Source organism: Notechis scutatus, chromosome 2, assembly GCF_049901735.1.
Source record: "Notechis scutatus isolate UNSWTSFEM ecotype Mainland chromosome 2, rNotScu1.2, whole genome shotgun sequence".
In the NCBI taxonomy this organism is placed as follows: Eukaryota; Metazoa; Chordata; class Lepidosauria; order Squamata; family Elapidae; genus Notechis; species Notechis scutatus.
This window is the reverse complement of record NC_142010.1, coordinates 64,129,686-64,152,413: the sequence shown is the minus strand read 5'-3', so window position 1 is coordinate 64,152,413 and position 22,728 is coordinate 64,129,686.

Genomic DNA, 22,728 nt, shown 5'->3' with positions numbered 1-22,728 from the left:
TGTAATAGCAGCAACAAGAAATCTAGCAATAGTTGGAAAAAAATGGCTGTGTTGTTTGATTTTGATCGACCCAAATGGAGACAGCTTTGCTGACAACCAGACCCTGCCATAGCACAGGAATAATGCTATGAAGAAGGAGGGGAGAAAGAAAAGAGGAAGGGGAGAAGGAGAAGGAAGAGAGAAAGAAAAAGAAAAATATTCAGAGGAAGAAAAAAAAAAGACCCTGGAATAACTGGTCTGCTTGTGGAAGCCATGCCCCTAACTAGCTGTAGCTATCACAAGAGTCTGACTGGAATGGAGCCACACGGGATAGAGCCATTTTGTTTTGCTCCATTTTGTTCTGTTACTGTCAGCCGGGCGGAAAAAGGAGAAAGGTGACTGCTGCTTTGATCCAGTAAAGCTTTTGAATCTGCTTGTTTGAGAGCCATATTGGTGTAGAGGTTAAGGCATCAGGCTAGAAACCTGGAGACCGTGAATTCTAGTCCCACCTTGGGCACAAAATTAGTTGAGTGACTAGGCTAGTCATTCTCTCAGCTCCAAGAAGGAGGCAGTGGCAAACCGTTTCTGAAAAACTTTGCCAAGAAAACTGCAGGGACTTGTCCAAGTAATCCCTGAGAATTGGATATGATTGAATGGAAGGAGGGAAAAAGAGGTAAATCAGGATACTACTTTGCTACTTTGGATTTTTGACAGAGATCTGATCAAAACCTCTTGAGTTAGACACAGCCTAAATGCATCTGGGATTTGACCTGGCTCTGTCTCAGCCTCCAAATTTTGAGTGTCAAAACAGGCTATTTTCTCCCATTTGATAAATCAAGCCAGGTGTGGAGTGTCAAGTCTGCTCTTTAGCATCTTTGTGCACAATATATCCCAGTGCAAATATCTACATGGTGCAATGTAAAGTCAAGAGAGGGCATCACGCAAAACAGCATGGTTTCTCTTTGGGGAGTGGGGAGGATAGCTGATCAGTTTCCACCACAGTCTGTTGAAGTTGCCTGCCAGCATTTGCCGAGGCCTCTTACTCTGCCGCCCTGCTGTCTCCACACTACTCAAAACACAACAGCAAGCAGCAACCTGGCTTAAAGCAGCTGTTGAAATTGAAATCAGATGAGATGCACAAATATTATGCTTTGGGTCTGAACTTTCCTCTCTTCATAAATGAGATCCATGTCTTCCAAGGCAAGGACTCTCTCTCTCTAGGGCCCCCCAGATGCTGCCTTGATCGGTGATCGCCAATGAGTAGCTGTGTTGGCAGCCCAAAGGAGGATAAGATGGGTCAGTGCAGGTCCCCACAGTTCAATTTCCTGAGCCCTGAACCCCAGATAAAAGATGGACCTCACTACTTGTCCCAGGACTCACGACTTTTCTGTGGGAAAAATGGGAGATGGAATTTTTAGATTAGGGTTTCATCTCAGTATTGCAAAAACAACCTGGGCCTGTTTCAGGTTACTGGTTTCAGACTGACAAATTTAGTTTGAACATTTAATTTTCTTAGAATAAATAATATTCTTTTTTTAAAAAATAATAATAATAATATTCTAATGTGAAGCTGAGACAGTGGTTCAATTCCTAATGCTGAAAAAACAACGTGATGAATAGCTTCATACAGTATATCATGACAGATTTTAAAAGTGTAACCTAATTTTTTTTTTTTATTGTTGGGATGACTGCACCTAAAAAGGGGGCAAGGTTTCACTCACCATCTTGAAATTTTAACCCTGGCCTCAACTACTGTAATTAAACATCCCTTGAAAAATGGCGTCAATAAAATCTTTTCAAAAAATCTATTTTGAGTTGTATGCTGAGACTGGTTTTCCTAAAAGTATTTGTCTCCATGATCAATGCAGAAATTGACAAAATTCATATACTTTCCATAACACTTATCCTTCAACTTTATTGCCTTCCTCTTAGGAACTTGTTAACTCCATTGCATCTTTCCTTTCACAGCCATAATTACTTTCTGGGTTTCTGAGAGAAAGCAGAGCAGAGAGTGCAGACAACATAAAAGCAGTTGACTCCCTGTAGCCTAATGCACCATATTTATCCATTTAATCCACTGTTCATGAAGGGGGCCATAGGCACTTACTTGCTTTAGAGTGGATCAGTTGCAAAGATGAAAAGGCCTCTCTCTACATTTGCAAATGTGCAAGTGATGGAAAAGAAGATTGCATCTGTTTTTACATCGGAGGGGATTTTTTATCTTTTCTCCCCAAGCGTCTAGCCACCTCCACCCATTATAATAACTGCTACGAAGCTTTTGACTGAAAGATGATCTTCCTTCATTCCTCAGCACTGCTATTACTACTAGCTACCCTGCATAGTAAAATATTCCTGGGAAAAGCATCTGAATGGGGAGGGGGATGCCAGAAAGCCCCACCTCCCCATTACAGAGATGCCACCTGACATTGTGGCTTGGAATACAGGGCCCAATCATTGATGAAGGCTTCCTAAACTTTTCAGGGTATCTATTTTATAGGGTTTCCCCCCCCTGCAGTCCACCTCCTACATGCTTCTTGAAAGTCATTTTTTTAAAATTCATCAAATGTAGAAAATTGGTTGTGTGTGCAGGGGGAGTACACTACTAGCAATTTTATAAATGGATTGTATTTTGGGGGAGTATAGGGTTTTTTAAAAATTAATCTGCAATTAGTGGGCTCTTGAGGGTCTTGGTAAGGAGGATATTCATCTATTAGGAAGCTGGGGTTAGCAAAGAAGCAGTGAGTAATTAGATTCAATGTTGGAAAGTAGATTATCCAGAGCACACAAATGCCAAAGTTAATATATTTGCCTATAGATCATGAACAGTAAAAATGATACGGAGTAAGGCCAACTTTGATCTTAGGTTAATAGTGTTTGCATATCAGCATGGAACTTACAAAAATTAATTCTGCTTATGGGATAAAACTGATTTTTATATAAGAGATTAGGAAGGCTTGGAAGTGCTCTTAGAAGATACTTTTGGAGCCCTAAGATTTCTTGATACCTGAGACACTAAGCATTATGGGTATATATTTTTTAAAAATCACAAAGTGTATACAAAATAATAAGCAGGAGAGTTGTGGCATATCTGCACATAATTCTAGTAAATTATTACAACACAATAGTAACTATTTGAAGAGGGAAACCAAGAACCCTGGTTTAAAACTAGCTGAACTAATCTCTAGAGCCAAAATAGGGAGCAGGGCAGGGGAAAGAGAAAAGAAAAGGATTTTGACATATCATTCATCCTAACAACTTGCCTCTTTGAGAGAGTGCCTGCCTTTCATACAGTCTGCCCTCCTGTTCTGACAGTGTGTTTGCTTTGATACCCCCCTTTAAAAATAATAATAATAATAATAACACCATCTAGTATGAGTCAAGAAGTGGGCCTCCTCTATTGCAGCATCTGCCATCCTGGAAATGCATATATTTTAATGGTATCTGTGTCACCCAGTGGCTAATAGGTTCTTGATACATTCTTTTTTCTTTTGCATGATTCCCAGAATCAGTGTTCAGTGTTATCCCCCAGTCATCTCTTTGGTAACTGAACTGATTTATTTCTCGTTTAATTGCAGTGTAACTCATCTTTCTTTTTGCAGTGCTGAAATGTTGCTGAATTTGCAGGCAGACTATCCATCGGCAGGAACTCCTGCCTCACCCCAGCTGCTGACTCCCTGTTCCCAGGTCCTTGAAATGGAAAGGGGGTCTTGATGGCTTAAAAGATCCCCTTATTATCAGTTGCTTAATAGTTTTCAATTTGTATGCAATAGATGCAGCATAGCCTGGTTATATTGGAACTGGAGAATTGTCAGGATATTCTAGAATGCAGAACTGATCACTCGGTGTTTTAAAAGTCTCATTCCACCACCTGCTGTATCACTGGCTTCAGTTGACACCAGGAGCAACATGTTTGCTCCTCTCAGAAATATCTTGATGATGAGTGACTCAGACCTCACATGTCAGGTTTTGGATGCTGACATCCAAAAGATTTGATCCTGTGTACTCCATGGAACCCTGTGACTTTAACAATAGGATTTTGCTATTCCCTAAACTAAGTCAGAATTTACTAAAATTTAAAAGACCAGTACTCAAATACAGCTCATCAGTGTGGAACCCGCATTACATATCTGGTATTAATACAGTTGAGAAAGTCCAGAAATATTTCACAAGAAGAGTTCTCCACTCCTCTACTCATTGCAGAATACCTAATGCCACCAGACTTGAAATTCTAGACCTAGAAAACCTAAAACTACGCTGCCTTAGGTCCGATCTAAGTATAGTATATAAAATCATACATTGCAATGTCCTACCTGTCAATGAATACTTCAGCTTCAACCATAACAATACAGGAGCACACAATCGATACAAACTCAAGGTAAACTGCACCAAACTTGATTGCAGGAAATACAACTCCAGCAACAGAGTGGCCAATGTCTGGAATACTCTACCTGACTCTGTGGTTTCTTCCCCAAACCCCAAAAACTTTAACCTTAGTCTTTCTACTATTGACCTCACCCCTTTCCTAAGAGGTCTGTAGGGGGCGTGCATAAGCGCACCAATCATGCCTACCGTCCTTGTCCTATTGTTTCTTTTTATTTTTCTTATATGTATCCATGTATTAATAACTATGTTTATACTTATACCTGTTATCTTATAATCGCTTGACAAAATAAATAAAATAAATAAAAAGGATATTACAAAGCTACCTTTTATATTTATGATCCAACATAAGTGAAATTTAACTTCTTCCCGCTGTTTTGATTGTAGATCAGACTTGCCTAAATAAATGCACTTAGAACCTGGGGACCTTGCAGAACTCTGCACTGGCTTGTTCAGTGTCAATGGCGAGAGGTTTCTTTGGGCTCTGATTATGTTAAAATTAGCCCCTAAAAACAAGACCCCAGTGAAATTATCTGAAAGTATTATGAGCAGCTTTTTACAGGATTCAAGCAATTGTCCACATTTCAACACCGTTACAAACTGTCTCACAAATTGCTATAGCTCCCTCTAGAGAAATTTCTCCTATAGCAATTTCCACTCAAGCTGAATTCATCATAGTTAGTTGGGAAATCCAAACTCCTAATGAAAAGCTGAAAGTTTCCATTTATTATGCTAGAGAATGGAAATGGAAACCAAGAAGAAGAAGAAAACAATACATGCATTCCAAATCATATCCCTGCAACAATGAGGGAAGTCCTTGTTCCATATGCCTCATGCAGATTTACCCTTGTGACACAAGGCAGCAGTACAGTGGTTTCCATTTCTGGCTGACTGCCACATCCTTGAAAGCAACAAGCTGTTTTCAACAAAAGTTCTAGGCTTCTGTCCAGCCTTCTCAAAATTGCGTTTCCTTCCTGTCTTGACAACTGGCAGGGCTGGAAAGGCTGCCCAAATCTCTATAGTAGTCCTTGTTTAACAACCATAATTGAAACTGGCAACTTGGTCCTTAAATGAAGCCGTTCCAAACGAACCATTCCAAACAAATGGTTGTTCAGTCTCTTTTTAAAACTAACAATGAGTGATTCCAGCTGGGCAAAGCTGTGGATTGTGATTGCAGAAAAGGTAAAGTGCCATATAATTTTTACACACTGAGGTTGCTAATAGCCATCATAAGAAAGATGCAGAGAAAGTGAAATAATAATAGAATAATCAACATTTACTCAAAACCTGTGAGTGGGTTACTGTTGGAGAGTGATCTTGGCCTTTGGGAAGCCAAGTCCTCTCTATTTTCTGCTCTTTCTTTATTTCTGTTTTGTTCTATCTTCTGTCAATTACAATTGAACCACAAGGGTCCAATTAGTGGGCAATGATTGGGACCCTGCAGTTTTCAAGTTACTATACAGTGGTGGCAAACCTATGGCACACGTGCCAGAGGTGGCACTCAGAACCCTCTCTGTGCACATGCATGCTGTCACCCCAGCCCAGCTCCATTAAGTTTCTTCATTGCATTTCTCGCCGTCGTTTGCAGGGAAATAAAAGTTTGTGGGACTAAAAAAAATGCACGAAACAGCCTTCATCACGGTACATTTGCTGTTGCTTTCTCCATGGCCTGCCTGCTGCTTTTGCAGCACCTTGTGTAGCACAGTGAAATTTAGTGCACTTCCCAATGGGCGGAGACAGGGTCCCCTCCTCCTGGAGTCCATTACTATACAGAGCCACAATGCGACTCATCTCCCAGATGTCAGTTGCTTTTCCTGCAGAGCTGTCAGTGTTGGGATGCCCCGCCTCCCCGCCAGCCAACTGATCTTCGGCTCTCCGCCGACCAGCTGAGCATGGGTGTGCTGCTCCTGGGCTTGTCAGCCTCTGGACTTCAGATTCACACCACCCTGCACCAGTTCAGGGCTTCCTTCCCCTGGTGGGGGGGAGAGAGAGAGAGGGAAAGAGAGGGAAAGAGAAGAGAGGAAGGGAAAGAGATAGAGAAACCGAGAGAGGCAGAGAGGGAGGGAAAGAGAGAGAAAGAGAGGCAGCAAAAGAGAAAGAAAGAGGGGAAAGAGAGAGACAGAGTGATGGAGGGAAAGAGAGAGGGAGGGAAAGAGAAAGGGGAGAGAGAGGAAGCGAAAGAAAAATGATATTACAAAAAGTTTTCTTTTTTATTGTTGCTAAACATAATATTTCAAAAGCAGAAAAAAATGAAGGGGCATAAAAGTGCATTATCACATTTTTCTTAGAAGAATTGGCTGAACTCTGCCTTGTTTATCATTATTTTAGGTAGTAAAACCTCAGTATTCAGATTAAATTGCCGTGTTGGCACTTTGTGATAAATATAAGTGGGTTTGGGAACTTGGTCTGTAAAAGGTTGGCCATCACAGGAATAGGGTAAGAAAACATGTCTTGGTATGTTTGGTAGTAGATATAAAAAGGAACATGGTGTCCTTGTTTGACCCTAAATTAAATACGATCATATGTGTGATGTAGCTTCTAAAAAGGAAAATGTTGGCATGAGGTTATTATCAGAAGCATAAAGTTCTAATCTCAGGAAATAATTGTTCCACTCTACTTTGCCTTGATTGAACCTCTGTTGGAGTACTACATTCAGTTTTGGATACCAAAGTTCAAAAAGGATAGTAAGAAATTATAAGATTGTGAAGAATCTAGAAACAACCCTAACCAGGAATGGTGAAACGATATGGCTGTGTTTAGCTTATAGATGTGATGACTGAGAGGAGATGTGATAGACTTCAAATGTCTTAAAGATTTTCACTCAGAAAAAAAGTAGATTTATTTTCTTTTGCCCCAAAGGACAGGACCAAATCGATGAATTAAAATTACAGGAAGGAGATTCGGGCTGGATATCAGAAGAAAGTTTCTGACTGCATGAGGTGCTAGCCTGTGGAACAGGCTGCCACATGAAATAGTGAGTTCTCTTTCCCTACAAGTCTTCAGTGAGGTCTGGATGGTCATATGTCAGAGGTACTTTAGTGGCCTCTTCACTAATTACCTGATGAGGTTTGATTGCTTTCAAGGTCTCTTCTGACTCTTGTGATTCTAATTCCAGTCCCCACTCACCCCCAACTCCACTCCCACACATTTAAAATGTTTCAGCTGAGATGCTGTCTCTCTTGTCCTCTTTTCTTTTCTAGAACCGTGTCTCTCTATCAGTGCCATAAGTACATGAGATAGGGAGAATTGATAAACCTCCCCAGATATGCAGGTAGGAGAAAGGAAAGTTGAGAAGTCTATTCTACAGTTCAATGCACCAAAACAGGTTAACTCTTGGTCATGATGGAGACATTCCAGTGGGCAGGAGGTACAGTCTTAAGGTTCCTCTGCTATAGTTATTGGAGGTATTTCCCACCCCCTGCTCCTTTAGAAAGAATTAGGAAGAGGTGAATACTGAACAGAAGACAAGATGTGGGGGCAACTAGAGGGAGATGAGGTCAGGGCCATCTTCAAGGGAGATCAACAATGTCAAAATTGTGGGCACGACTGGGCAATCCCAGCCCTGCCTCTCTATACTTCCATGCAATGCATGTTCAAAAGAAGTAGCATCTGGACCATTTGTTTGTGCATGCCAAAATTTGACCTACCCAGGAAGGACCCCTTGATGTGTCCAGACTTTGGATGGTTGACAGCTTAGGTTGCTGAACTGGGGTAACATTTTCTTTGGACTGAGATGAACAGTATCTTCATTGTGTTAGATTCTTCTTATGTGGGAAGAAATATAATTTTCTTTTGACTAAGGTAAACACTTTGTGGTGTTTTAATACTTCAGTATAAAGAGAACATTTATTTTTTTTTGTGACAAAGAGAGATAACCACTTCATTACATCACATTAATCCAATGTACAGATAAATGTTATTTTCTTTTGGCAAAGCAACCTTGCATTAGTTTTAATTAAATTTAAATTTATGATTGAAACTGGGTCGATGTTGTGTTTTATATTTACTTGCCCTAAAATAAAAAGTTGGCAAGAACTGGGAGAGTTTTAATGTTACTTTCTGGAGATTTCAAACAAAATCTTACAGGGATATTCCATTCATGAACCCACCAAAGCCTTTAAGAGGGAGGGGAGGCAAAGGAAAAAATCAGTGCTGCAAAGATGTAGCTATCATTGCTATGTGGAATGTGAGACCCATGAACCAAAGTAAACTGGTTGTCAAAACAGAAATGTCAAGATTAAACACTGATATTCTGGGAATCAATGAATTGAAATGGACTGAAATGGGTGACTTCACATCTGAAGAGTTCAGATGAGCACAAGAAAATCATAAAAAAAATCAGAGTAGACATTATTTTAAAGAAAAGAGCATGAAAGTCAGTACTCAGATATCCTCCACTCAAAGATAAAAGAACCTTAATACAAATCCAAGGCAAGCCAATCAGTTTGTGGGGATTTAAGTGTATGGTTCACTAACTGATAACAGAGTAAGTTAATGCTGAATGGAACGGCAACCTACAGCACCTTGTTAAAACAATGGACAAAACACACAAAAGACATACTAATTATAGGAGAAAGGAAAGTTGGAAGTAATCTGGCATCCGAAATAATGGGAAAACTGGGCCTGAGTTTATGGGAAACAGACTGCTAATAGGAAAGATAGTCTTCATAAAATCTGATACTGATTATGCCTCAGATCACAAACATCTTGCAAAAGTATAGTTTGGCCTGAAGGTAAGGAGTGTGGCTCCTTGGTCCAAATAGGTCCACTTACTCAGTGGTTTTTTTAAAAAATATTAATCATTATAGATCAAATTTGAGGGTTGGGAATAAGTAGTGTTATTTTCTGGTGGTTTTGCCTGATTCTAATCCGTCTTGATGGAGGATGAACTGTTGAGACTTTGGCCACAGACCTGGCTCTTTTTTCCCTTGCTGTTTAATATCTATATAAAACATCTATGCCTAGAACAAGTCGTCTGTCAATTTAGGATGAGATGTCCCCAATCTGCTGATAATGTATAGTTATATATTTCTAGTCTAGGCTGTGGTTCTGACTAGGTCTGATAGCTGTGAGGGTTTTAGTGGAGTAAAGAAAGCTCAGACTGAATCTGAATAACAAGGTGGAGTTACTGTTTACCTAAATTAATTGGACTTTTTCCCATAATAGTTTTGGATGAACTTGCATTCCCCCAAAAGAGCAAGTCTATAATGTTGAGACCCTTTTGGATTCACAGCTGTTTGAAGATGATTCAGAAAGGAACCAACCAGTCTTAACTCTGCAGTAAAGCCTCAAGGACAAGATGGGTGCCCGAATTGCTACTGAAGTAGATCAGAGTGTAATCCTTCAGACACCATAAATTATGTCAGCATAATTTTCTTCTGTCATGAGGGAAATTAAGTAGGCCTTGACAAACTTCATACATCAGAAACAATATAATCCTTTTCACCGAGGGAAAGAGGTAATCCAGTGTCTTAACAAAAGACGTTGTCTCCCCTCAAAAGTTGGTTTTTTTCTGTTTTAAAAAACATATCCTTAAAATACATAATTAACAAAACAATCTTTAAACAATCTTTTCTACTTTAAATCTTTAAAGTGGAAACCAAACCAAACAAAAAAAAAACCTCTAGGGAAAAAAACTAACAAAAGTAGAAAAATGGGTAGGGAACCTATATTATAATTTAATGTAAACATAAAAATGGGGGGAAATCTACCTGATATTTCATATACATCGTCACTGATTCACTAACTACAATATGACCACTAAAAATATATCACAAAATCTCTGACATAGTAACACATATTGGTGTATTCTTTGATTAGCAGAAAATATTGCGTTTTCCAAAACCCTTTGCAGGCTGCATTATCTTCTACTTCTTCCCTTTTAACTTCCTCAATCACTTACGTTTTGTGTTCCAGCACTTATAAAAGCTGGAAAAGCTTTTTCTGGCTTCTATAAATGCTGTGGTGAAGATGAGGAGCTGGTGCAAAGCTGAGGGAAGGAACTTGGTTGCTTCTTTTCGCTCCTAGAAGGGAGCTGGCCCTTGACTTTGTCAGCCTCCTTCAAAGTCTCATTCATCCCTTCATCAAAGCGAAGTCCCTTTCCTTGCAAATTTGCAAATACATATGGTAAATTTAATTATACTTCAGATCAAATAGGAACAACAACTGTTACATTGCATATTTCAGCTAATCAGACTAAACATCAGATACTTTAAAGCAGATGATCCTTGAATACGATAGTAGCGGATGATGGATCCATTCATTCACCCTGGTAAAAAGCAAAGTTGTTTCTTACAATGTAAGAGGAAGCAGCTATATTAAATTTCCAAGTGCTCTAATATTAAAATAACTATCTACTATTAGTTATTTTGTGGGTTAAAAACAGCAAATGCACTTGAAAACAAACACACACACACACACACACACACACACACCAACTTAACTCTAAAAGAAAGGAATGCTAAATCAAATTTTCAATTCAAAGCAGCTTTTTGGGTCAATGTTTCAAATTCTAGTCTTAAAATTGAGATGCCTTTCAGTAAAATACAACCACAAGGTTTTTACTAATGACGCCGAATTAGTATCACATTTTCTTGGGTTATTACATTATACCTGTTTTATAGCTATGCAGTAAAACTGATTGTCAACAGTCTTACTGAAATATTTAGTGATCTTACAAGTTATAGTAACTTATAAGTAGAATAACAGAAGGTCTATAAAATATATTTATGTCTTTCTCAGAAAAGTGGTTTTTTTGTTTCTATTTTGATGGACCCCACTTTCTTTTAGAGAATGATTGGTGGGACTTAAAATATGAAACATGATGAATTATTGTCCATAACAATGTCTTGTATTTTTAAACAGCTTTCTAAAAGGGTTTTAACAGCGTATTCTTAGTAGTTAATTTTGCTTTTTAAAGGAGGACGTTTCTATTCATTTTTTGTGACATCCAATTGATCTTTAGCAGAGTTAGGAGAGCTTTGAGATTTGAAGAGCCAAAGCACACAGAGCTGGATTGAGTAAAATAGTTTGATTTAAGTGAATTCTCACTCTATGTAGGCAGTTCTATGAAGTTATACCAAGTTCCATCCAACTTCAGCTGTCAAGTGGGACCAATCATACTTTTTGAATGACTTGCTACTCTAAAAATCTTCTTACAAATATATAATATAGAGAAGAGGACTGAACTAAAATCATTTTCCTCAAGGGATTCATAAGATATATGGTGAGGTTTCTTTTTAACATAAAGGAATATTAAAACTTAAATACCCTGCATGTTGTCTAAAGCAATTTAGTCTAATGCTGTAAGTGTCTGATTCCTTGTTTCTTTCTTCTAGATCCAAATAAAATTCTTTACATCACAATGACCTAATCACACCCTTAAGGCTGTCAACAAGTGCAGCAGGGCAAAACTGGATTTTAAAAAGAACAAATGAGTTTCCAACGGCAATGAGGGCAGATAAAACTGATAAATGGTAGACAAAGGTAAGTATTAATTCATCCTGTTGAGAGTCTGTGGTCTGGTTTTAAATGTGATTGTAGCACCCACAACTGGCTCCAGACAGAGATAAGCCACCAATTACCATTGGAAGATCTGCCAAAACCTATGAGATTTGAACAGTTGATGGTTCGTTATTGGGTGGGGGTCCTGCCACTGTAATGACAACCCCTGTCAAACTAGAAATAGGGAGTCATTGGGAGTATTTATGATTTATTTGGGTACCAGACATGTGGGAGGCACTGATCTTGGGTCTAGTGTGGTTAGATAAATGCAAGCCCACAATATGGTGGGAGGATGGTTTCCGGAAGTTACGCATTGTAGCTGGCCCTACGCCCCCTCCATGCATGCAAAATAGAGAGGCCGTATCAGCTGTGGTCGAATCAGAACCACCATCTTACCCAGATGTGTATAAAGACCTGTCAGATGTGTTTAGTGAAAAGGACTGTGAAGCATTACCACCACATAGAGCCACGGATTGCTCAATTGATTTGATTCCTGGGACGAAGTTGCCAAAACCGCACATGTATGCAATGACTCCAAAGGAGATGGATGAAATGAGAAAATACATCAAAAAGAATCTGGCTCGTGGATTCCTCCAGCCAGGGAGATCACATATAACTGCACCTGTTTTGTTTCTCAAGAAAAAGAATGGCGGGTTACGTTTATGTGTGGACTTCCATGGGCTCAATGCTATTTGTGTAGACAATGTATATCCCCTCCTGTTAATCAACGAATTATTAGCAACGTTAGCAACCAGCCGTTATTTTACTAAGTTAGATTTACGTGAAGCCTACTACCGCATTCAAATCAGGGATGGGGATGAGTGGAAGGCTATGTTTAATTGTCCCCTCGGGAGCTTCCATTTTAATGTTATGCCATTTGGACTGCAGGGAGCACCTGCAGTTTTTATGCAACTTATAAATGAAGTGTTGCAAGAACATCTATATTGTGGCATTCTGGTATACTTGGGTGATATTCTGATTTATACTGAAACAATGGAAGAACATGTGGCCTTGGTGCGAACTGTTCTGAAAAAAATTACTTGATACTAAGTTGTATGTGAAGCTTTCGAAGTGCGAGTTTCACTGCACATCGTTGGATTATCTGGGGTACAGAATATCAAATAAAGGGTTAGAAACGGATCCCAATAAAGTAAAAGCAGTGCTTGAGAGGAAAGGCCTGAAAATAAGAAAGCAGTTATAAAGTTTTCTAGGCTTCGCAAACTTTTACAGACAGTTTATTCCTAAGTTCGCACAAATCGCATTACCACTGACAGAATTATTAAAGACGAAACACCAATCACCAAACCAAAACCCAGCCAACCCATTGTATGGTCAATAAAATGTCAGCAAGCATTCAACAGTTTAAAAGCCTTATTTTCCCAAGAGCCCATTTTAAAACATCCTGATACTAATAAGAGTTTTATAGTACAAGCTGATGCAAGCGATGTTGCTGTAGGAGCTGTTCTAGTGCAATATAACATGGAAGGACAATTACAACCCTGCGCTTATACATCACAAAAATTTACACCTACAGAAAGAAGGTGGGCTATTTGGGAGAAAGAGGTGTTCGCTGTAAAGCCTGTCGTGACCACGCAACACAAGCGACCAACGGGGCTCCAATGATGGTAGCGATCCAGAAGGGTGGTGATTCTGATACACCAGCAAAGCTCCTAGAGAGTATGCACAAAGAATGTAATCATAGGGAGCCGTTTTGTTGGAAATGTAGCTAATGGTGGATTAATTAAGCTTACAATGCCTATGATTGGATAATGAGGGGTAATAACAGATAATACCAGGTAATAATGGGAAGTCTCTATAATTACAGGGTTCTGTTAAACTCAGGTTAGAGAAGTCAAGGCTCTTTGGGTCGTATCACAGGTACATAATAATTTGTGTTCTGAAATATTCTTAAATTGTTTATTCTATAATAATTAAGGAAACAACTGAATCCCTTTGTTGCTCTCCTTCTTTTAAAAGAAATAATGCTGGATCCTATACATTTATAATATAAATTACTTCTAACTAACAGCAGTTAAATATATAGAGTGCATCCAGTAGAAGGACTTCAAATGATGGAATAGGCTAGGAATATACAAATATTATCATTTCTAGAACAATTATTTTGTAAGACTGTAACAAAACTTAGATAATGTTTATATAAAGATTACCATTTGGTCAATTTTTGGAATTACAAAAGTAAGCTGGATCCCAGGCAGAATTTAAAATTATGACTGCCTTTGTTATTCTTGGCACTTTTATTGGCTATGATGATGCTGTGAAGAAACTTCTCACTATTCTATGACAATGGCTGCTGCCAAATTTCAATTCTTGAGGCTTTCATCGTTGTATAAGTCCATTTTGCACCAACTTTCCCATGTTGAAGAACATCTCACTACAGTGACTTACATGTTCCAAGGAAATGTCAAGCTTGATAGCAATTTCCACTTAAGTGGCTTGTTGATTATCCTTAATCAGTTCACCCGCCTTTCTCAAAAACTCACCAATTTTTCCCACAGGTCATCCACTTTGTTTTTGATCACACAAATTAGCTCTTCCCAGCTAGTCATCTTTACAGCGTTGAGCCTAGAAATGCATGGTATTCATCTCAACACAGTTATCACCATAAACAACCTGTGTTTAAGCATTGAATTTCCATTGATTTGTTTAGCAAACAAAAATTCAATCATGGGGTGTTGCTTGTAATCTGCTGCTGCTTCTCACTGCATGCTTTCATTTTGTGATCAACAGGAAGACAACATTTCTCACAGCTTTCCAGTAACTGCATTGAAAGAACATTGTATGCCAAAGAATATATCAGAGCACTTACACTAGTATCTCTGTAGTGCCACCTGTTGACAACTTACAACAGTAAAAGTATTAATGTTGCATTCAACATTCATACATTAGTATAAATTAAAAGTTTTACAAAGTTTGCAGTTTTATATATTCTTTTCCTTATGTCCCCAGTATGGAATTGCCTTTTCAACAGCAATTGTCAGTTGTCAATTGACAACCCATAGTCAGTTATTAGTAATTCAGTGTTCATCAATATGTTTTGGAAAGTAGGATATTTGATGCAGTACATGTGCCATTAATTATTCCTAAAATATGGAGAGATTTATTTAGAATTTATATTTATTTATCTTTAAAAGAAAAAAATATAAAATATTTTATATTAAGCTCAATGTCTGTGTTTGGTGGACAAGGAATAGTTTTGCATTGCTACCACATCCTTCTCCCCTTCTTCCGTGTTTTCCCTTTCCAATTTCCCAATCTTGGTAACTTTCAGCTTACAGCCTTGGTATTGCCTTGTAGTTTTTCATCAAAGAAGTAAGAAGGTCCAATTTTGCTTAGCTTCCTGAGCTAATATTGAATAGGTGAACTTTCTCCGTGTCATATAATATATGTGTGTATATGTATAATTTTGTATGTATTTATTTAGTCACATTTATGTAATGTATATTAGAGGTGGAGACCCTTTGAGAGCTGTAAGCAATGATTTCATTGTAATGTATGCCAATTAGTATACATTCAAAGTGACAATAAAGTTAGTCAAAGTCTAAGCAAAGTTGACTTGATATAACCAGCCTTCACTTTCCCCTATCTGTGCTCTAATGTTTAATCAATGTCCTTTTCCACATAGCTCGACATTACTAATTTTTCTCAGAATTCTTTGGTGAACATTTCCCTTTCAAAACCCTTTGAAAATCCAGGTAAATCATGTTTACTAGATAAGTGTACTCACATGCTTATTGATATTCTTTAAGAATTCTGAAAATGAATGAACCAGGAGTTAACTTTACATAAATCATGTTAATTGTTCTTTGAAAATAATATTAGTAAGCATAAAGAAGTATAAGAACAGCCAATGTTTTCCTTATAATTATCCAGGATAGACTCACAAGCTACCTGCTTTATAATTTTCTGGATTCTTCCTACCATCTGAATTGCTTTTGAAAAATTGGTAGTACATTGAAAAAATTCTAGTCCTCTTGCATAGACATTAATGTTGTGGACATATCTGAGAATGAGATGGGAAATATTTATTTACTTGATAGATAAATAAATATTAATTATTGTCATTCAATTAGGAATTTCAAATTGAGTTCTCTGGGCAATTATCATAATAAATGTGATTTTATCTGTCACTTTGCTTCTTGCTTGTGATATATTTATATTTTCAAATTGATAATAAACAATAAATTTAAAAATATGTTTTTCCTTATTTATTTTCCTGAATCCTTTATCATCTGCCAGAATATATTTTAATGCAATTTTGAATGTATTATTTGCAAAGAAATTTACCTTTGGGAGAATTTAATTCTTGTGATATTGTTGTTAATTCTACAATATTTTTAGATATTGTGATATTTTTCATTAACTCCTGGTTGAGCATCTGCTCCTGTGATTTTGAGTAATTCTTTATCATAAAAATATTTTGACATCCTTGAGAATCCACTTTTTCTCAATTCTGAAATTTCCCTTCTGGAATCAGATGACGTTCAATATCTTTAGGGAGTGAAGGCAACCATTCACAGGCATCATATTTTTGAGCTTCAGTGGGTTGCCTTTTTGTTTCCATTGTTCCTAGCTTGGTGAGATTCATCTTGGATGATCATATTCTTGGCCCTCTATTCAGCAAATGGAGTCTCCATTGTTTGTCCGACTCCGTGCCCTGTAGAATCTATCCCATTAAATCTAACAGTAGGAACCAAACTGCTCCTGCTGAGGAGATACACAATCGGACAATGGAGCCAATGTACGCTGTTGAATGAACGCACCTGACTCCAATTACAGCTCTGTTGGATTTGCATTTCTGTTTAATTGAGGAAGTAAGAATAAAGCTGATGCGGCTCCTTGCAACCTTCAGTAGAGTTTTATCTGACTAGTGTGTGCTTAATTAGTCTTCAATGAACTGGCTACAGTTATTCCCAGAGGACTGAATGAAGTCATCCCCACTACCACATGCATTACCACTTTATAGGACCTCTTGGCAGAGATCCGAGAGTGAGGGGGGGAAAGGATACATGTGATAACTATCCTGTTTTACTGGGAGCAAGATACTAAGAAAAGCTTTGTTGATCTGTGCATAAATTGAAGCCTATAGTCTTAAGCCTGAAAAACCAAGATCTTGTGGTTTATGTAAGTCACTTACCTGCAAGCTAAGTAGGGGATTCAGAGTATTAGTACCTTGTAACATCTATGCTCAAATGCAGAAAACAGGCCATCACGATTCAATCTTGAATTGATATGTCCTTTCCTCCAGTAATATTTTTCACTAGACTATGAAGTACAATACAGCACTATGTGGTTTGCTAGAAAGCATATTAAAATATCTGCTAGGTATTTCTTAGGACTTGTTGAAACATCTGCAGTATTGCATAGCCAGAACAGTCAGCTGTACCAGTGCCGCTGTCAAGGTTTCAAGTAATACATCCCATTCAATAAGAACTCCGAAGCAGGCATATTGCTCAAAGAACATTTTATTGGGAAATATCAAATTGGCATTTTCTTGGTGAAAAACCAGCTCTAAGTTCCTGCTGGTTTTATACCCAATTAAAAGTAAATTGTCCCTTCCCCCCAGAGTCATCAGTCACATGGTCCAATCAGCATGTAGTCCAGTTGCTAGGTGACCTCAGTCTCCACCTTTCAAATACCTGGACCAACGTCCTTGATTCCAAGGGGAAAGAATTTTATTTTGGTTATAGCACCCCAGCTATTTCTACACACACACCTCTGGCCCCTTGGCTCCAAGCTGTGTCAGCTCTGAAGCAGTGAGAAAACTCTCTAGAGAAAAACTACAAAAAGAAAATGGCCACAGTTTGGCCAACTTCAGGGTTGACAGCTACAACCATAGGAATCGGATGGGGCAGTGGGTGTGTTGGTTTTTCTAGCTCTGCCCACATCCGGGAGTTCAGTCCTGACTAGCTCAAAGTTGATTCAGCCTTTCATCCTTCTGAAGTTGGTAAAATGAGAATCTAGATTGTTGGGGGCAATATGTTAAAATTTGTAATTACAGAGAGTGCTGTAAAGCACTGTGGAGTAATATATAAGTCTAAGTGCTATAGCACTATGTTCATTCTAATGTATAGGAAACAGAAAATAGCTTAAGCTTTGCAATTATTTTCTCAATTGAGTCAATCAGCTTCTTGTTCATTGAGAATGCATTGTGTTGTCCAATCTCATGCCTAAACAATGAATCACCTCCAGGTGTAGGCTCAACCACAAAGCTTTTGCTTATCTGCCACTCAAAAGGCCTGAGCCTGGGTCATATCCAGATACCTTACATTTCAGGGCTCGCTTTGCCTTTGCTCTACTTATAGGGCCTTATCGTGCTTTATGTAAATACCCTAAAGAGAACCATATCTTCAAAGGCAAGAATACTCAGTAATGCTATTTTCCTTTTGCTTGCTTATCTCCGGATAGGCCCCTGTGATGGCAGCTCAAAGATCTGCAGACCTATCTCATGAAAAAGGAACTTGAGCCTTTGATAGAAGCCCACTTCAAAGTCTCAGCAGATCTAGGATTTTCTCCAGTTACAGACTTTAGTGTTCCATTCAGTTTTTCCCCATCCAGATATTAAGATTATAAAGTTTAAGTATTAACCACAGCAAACAATTAGCCAATGTGATAATACCCAGCACTGGGTAACCTATATCCCTCTAAGTGGCTATTGAATTCAATTCTCATGTTCCATAGGGCTGCAGGCTATTCACTTTGCAAAATTCAAGTCTTTTGTTTCTCTTCTGAAATTATTTCTTGCAAATATACTGCTATTAAAATGCATATGTAATGAGTAACTTCTCAGATTTATGTCTGAGCAAAAAAATTCCTGATCTTGGACACAACTAAAATATCTATTTATCTTCTGAAAATCTAGACCTGATGTACCTTATTATCAATAAAATGAAATTATTTTGTCACTAAGCCCAGAATTTTTTTTAATGTGATAAACAATACTCTAATGTTTTCATTATTCTAAAGAGAGCCCTGGTTTTACTCTTTGTCTCAATTCAGATATAAATTTAGTCTTCTTTCTTTAGTCATTAATGATGGTGAAAGGAAGACTGCTTATAGATTTTAGTCATGGCAGTTTCTGTAACTCAACAGTGTCACCGTGTGCTGTAGCTTTTTGAAGATGTTATGTCTGACTTTGATTCTAGTTACCCTGTTGGATGGAAACTGGTGGACTTTGGGCTAGCCCAACTCACAAGGTTGTTGTGGAGTAAATATAAGGAACTAGCATGATGTATGCCACCTTGAGTTGTATGAAAGAAAATGTGGGGTATAAATCAACATAGTGATAATCTTCAAGATTAATTGATCATAAAGGATTTTCTGGGGCCTGTTCTTGAATTTCGCATAGAAGCTATAGCACTACCTCTGCTGAGCTGGTGAAGTTAGGAATAGCAATAGCACTTAGACTTATATACTGCTTAACAAGGCTTTACAGCCCTCTGTAAGCAGTTTATAAAGTCAGCATATTGCCCCTAACAATCTGGTCCTCATTTTATTGCCTTGGAAGGATAGAAGGCTGAGTCAATCTTGAGCTAGTGAGAATTAAACTGCTGAACTGCTGACAGCCGGCAGTCAGCAGAAGTAGCCTGCAGTACTGCATTCTAACCACTGTACCCCATCCCCAATGTATGTTCATTATTTTGAAAGAGCTGCACTGAGTGCCTTTTGGTAGCAAGCCAAATGCCAGTTGTTCATGTCCCCATATTGACCTATAAAAGGCAATTCTTAATGTAGAACGTCCCTGTTTGAAAGTCTCTCTCTTTATTAAAACTTTGGTTGACACCAAGCCCTGTAAAGCTTTAGTCTCCACTGAAAACTTCATCTATAGCCTGTAAATCAGAAAGAGTTGTTTGAGACTTGTGGTATTTTTCTATGTGAAGAATGTTTTAGAGACATATGGTTTGGCAAGACTGATACATCTTGGTGGTTGTTTTTTTTTTTTTTACTTTAGCATTGTGTCAAATGTATGTGAATGTTTAACAAGTGTTTGCTATCCTCTATTTGAAAATGAATGTTGTCCTTCTGGCAAAAATATTTGCTCAATGTGATTTAAATAAATCAGATGTCTCTGTAACTGGCAATTATTACTAATGCTCTGGAAATGATTGATACTATTATTGCACTGTTTCTTTAACATGCAAGGATGTTTGAATCAATAGCCAACAATTTCTAGAAGTTAACAAAGTGCATTTTTTCTTCTGAATCTTTTTTAGAATTTTTTTTTTAAAATTTTTATTCAAGAAATGTTTAAAAGAATGAAAACCATGCAGGTTTTGAAAGAAAAAATAAGGATAAACAATGAAAAGTGATAAGTAAGTGCAAAGAAAGAAATAGAAAAAAAGGAAAGAAAAGTTATAAAGAAGCATCTTCCAACCGTCTTAACAGAAATTACAATTACATTTATACTTTACTCTCTTTCTCTAAAGATATGACATGAGTTCCTTTTAAATCCTGACAAATAACTGAATGAATTTATCAAATGCCTGTCCAGGAAAACAGATCAAGTTTATATGAGTGGAGTCTTTTTTTCATAACAAAGAATACATGGTGAGGATTCAGATCAGCTGTAAAAATGGGTGTTTTCCATTATATAATTCATTTTAATATAACCTTTATACTTTTTTGCGAATAAATACAATGGAATAAAATAAAATAGCACCTAGTGTGCTGTACTGTACTTGCAATTGACTCAACTTCAGAGTTCCAGAAGTTCTAGTATGCACTAATGGATGTGAATGTACACCGTTCCTGTGGCTATGAGTTTTGCCACATGGAACATATCACATGGGAAGGGTCTCTCAATTTCCCACTTTAGATCAATCGGTGGCAAGCACACAATACTTTTAAAATCGTTTGTTTATAATAGCTGAAATATTGGGGGTTGGGTTGGCGGCATCCAATCCGCTTAAACATCCTGCTTCCTGTTTTGTGAGAAGCTGTGCATAGCACAAGCTCACGCTTTTGTCTCTTGACAAAACTTTGGACCATAAAGTGGCCACTTCTTTCCATGTTTGGGTTAAATTCAAGCAAGCAAATTGTTGTGTCCCTGACTAGCTAAGTCTTCAACCTGGTCCGCATTTTGAGCGGGACCACCTGACTGTTCCCATTGGTTGGTGCCGTTTGACAGCAGACTATATAAGGAGCTGTCAAAGCGGCATCAACTGGGCTTTGGGGCTCGGCTCCAGCCAGCCGGCTGTCAGCCCAGCTGGGCAGCCACATTAATCTGTTACTGCTTCAAATAAAGAACGTTATTCTTCAGCTTCTGTGTCTGCCTGGTGTGTCCGTCTAGACTAATACAACACAAATCATCCCTGTCTTCATTGTTTTGACTGGAATAGGAACATTGGACAGGAGGGCCAGCAGCACGGAATTGTGGTTAAATGGCTTGGTTTGGATGAAACCTTGTACAAACCTTTGTTAGAGAGCAAAACACGGTACAAAAAACTATTCAGTTTTGCCTTTTTAAAAGACGATAATTAAAATCGACAATACAGGTAGTCCTCGACTTACAACAGTTCATTTAATGACTGTTCAAAGTTGCAATGGCACTGAAAAAGTAACATGTCCATTTTTCATATTTAGGACTGCTGCAGCATCCTCATGGTCATGTGATCAAAATTCAGGCATTTGGCAACCGATTCATATTTATGACAGTGTCCCGGGTCATGTGATCACTTTTCCTGACCTTCTGACAAGCAAAATCAATACGGAAGTCAGATTCATTTAAAACCATGTTACTAAATTAACAAATGCACTGAATCACTTAGCAACTATGACAAGAAAGATTGTAAAATGGGGCAAAAGTCACTTAACAATTATCTCACTTAACAGCAGAAATTTGGGGCTCAATTGTAGTTGTGTTTTATTACCCAGATTTATACCTTTTATTTCTCCACTTTGTAGTCCAGCTTTTCCGAACTAGTTGCCATCCAAAATTTCAATTTGTTTCCAAACCTCTGGGAATTGTAGTCACTAAAAGTCTGCAAGATACCTGTTAGCCTCCCAACATTTTGCTGGTCAGGGAACATGTATAATTTAATGTCAAGATAATGTTTTTATCAGAGTAGTTCCAAAGAGCTCATTTCCCGCCCTTCATATATGTTTATAAGTAGTCATAAATCCTGGGGATATCTTGTGTCTTTTACAGAAATATCTTTAACTATCCCTAACCCATTCATTGCTTTCAGATGCACGGATTCTATCAATCAAAAGAGAGTGTCCAGCTGTTCCACTTGAATACCTTAATCAATTTTCTGTGGTAAGGGGTTACAAATCAAAGACACACAATATAGTCGTACGAATAGAGAAGTGGAATTGCACAATAAAAGGCTGATTTAGAAGCAAGCAGAAACAATGAGTATTTCCAGGAGGGGAAATCTTGTGTAATCAACATATTGTGCAGTTATTCTGTATTTCTCCACTTAGTAGTTGTTGTTTTTTCCTGCTAAGGAAACACAGAAGAGTTACAATTGGGAGATGATTCTGTCCATGACATCCTATACATTTGTGATTACATAAATTGTGATTACATAATTAAAAACCTCCCTTATATGAAAGTAACTTGTAGACATGGCTGGCTCACTGCCAGCTGAGGAGTCTCTTCAGTATTATCTTTGGTTGATCCAGATAATCTCCCTAAAGAGAGAGAGAGCGAGAGCGAGAGAGAGAGCGATAAAATAGCAGCATAGTTGTCAGAAAGGGTTATCCAGCGGTTTGGGGAGAGGAATCATCAATATGCTAATAATATTCACTTTTACACCTCTGCCAGGAATTTAGGGAGTGCTATATAGACATCCTCACTCCACATCTGCAGGCGATAAGGTTTAGGATGGGACAAAACAAATAGAG